General features: G+C 48.6%; 2 non-coding genes across 2 annotated transcripts; both read left to right on the top strand.

Moving 5' to 3' along the window:
- Positions 1-334: 334 nt before the first annotated feature.
- On the top strand, positions 335-453 carry LOC119348053. The gene has a single exon (XR_005168701.1). It is a non-coding gene; the product is annotated as a 5S ribosomal RNA (ribosomal RNA).
- A 366-nt stretch (positions 454-819) lies between these two features.
- Positions 820-938, top strand: LOC119348054. The gene has a single exon (XR_005168702.1). It is a non-coding gene; the product is annotated as a 5S ribosomal RNA (ribosomal RNA).
- Positions 939-1,268: the final 330 nt, after the last annotated feature.

Genomic DNA, 1,268 nt, shown 5'->3' on the forward strand with positions numbered 1-1,268 from the left:
GTCTTTGGTGCGGACCTGGGAGTGGCAAGCCGCTATATTATTTTTGACGTTTGCGATATGTTTAAACTCGATGCTCATTGCTCGCGCGTCTTGGGGCGGCTTTGTGGCGCGAAGAGCGCGTTCTGAAAGAGGTGGAAAAAACTCGTGTTGCTGCGGTATGGAGGGAGGGGTGGAAACCGTGGATAACTCGTCTCCGTGATTGAGCGGGAGAGTAAGTAGTATAGGACATTATCCATTGTTAGGGAACGGTTGTAATGGTAGTGAGAATGTAGAATCATCTTTGGAGTGGACCTGGTAGTGGCAAGCATAAGGGACGAAGACGGGGAAACACGTCGGACGCGATCATACCAGCACTAAAGCACCGGATCCCATCAGAACTCCGAAGTTAAGCGTGCTTGGGCGAGAGTAGTACTATGATGGGTGACCTCCTGGGAAGTCCTCGTGTTGCATTCCCTTTTTAATTATTTTTTGCGCCTTGTGACAAACATATCGCACATGCGCGATATATATTAATCCCGTTATATTATTTTTGACGTTTGCGATATGTTTAAGCTCGATGCTCATTGCTCGCGCGTCTTGGGGCGGCTTTGTGGTGCGAAGAGCGTGTTCTGAAAGGGGTGGAAAAACTCGTGTTGCTGCGGTATGGAGGGAGGGGTGGAAACCGAGGAAAACTCGTCTCCGTGATTGAGCGGGAGAGTAAGTAGTATAGGACATTATCCATTGTTAGGGAACGGTTGTAATGGTAGTGAGAATGTAGAATCGTCTTTGGAGCGGACCTGGGAGTGGCAAGCATAAGGGACGAAGACGGGGAAACATGTCGGATGCGATCATACCAGCACTAAAGCACCGGATCCCATCAAAACTCCGAAGTTAAGCGTGCTTGGGCGAGAGTAGTACTATGATGGGTGACCTCCTGGGAAGTCCTCGTGTTGCATTCCCTTTTTAATTATTTTTTGCGCCTTGTGACAAACATATCGCACGTGCGCGATATATATTAATCCCGTTATATTATTTTTGACGTTTGCGATATGTTTAAGCTCGATGCTCATTCCTCGCGCGTCTTGGGGCGGCTTTGTGGCGCGAAGAGCGCGTTCTGAAAAGGGTGGAAAAAACTCGTGTTGCTGCGGTATGGAGGGAGGGGTGGAAACCGTGGATAACTCGTCTCCGTGATTGAGCGGGAGAGTAAGTAGTATAGGACATTATCCATTGTTAGGGAACGGTTGTAATGGTAGTGAGAATGTAGAATCATCTTTGGAGCGGACCTGGTA

Source organism: Triticum dicoccoides, unplaced genomic scaffold, assembly GCF_002162155.2.
Source record: "Triticum dicoccoides isolate Atlit2015 ecotype Zavitan unplaced genomic scaffold, WEW_v2.0 scaffold83230, whole genome shotgun sequence".
In the NCBI taxonomy this organism is placed as follows: domain Eukaryota; kingdom Viridiplantae; phylum Streptophyta; class Magnoliopsida; order Poales; family Poaceae; genus Triticum; species Triticum dicoccoides.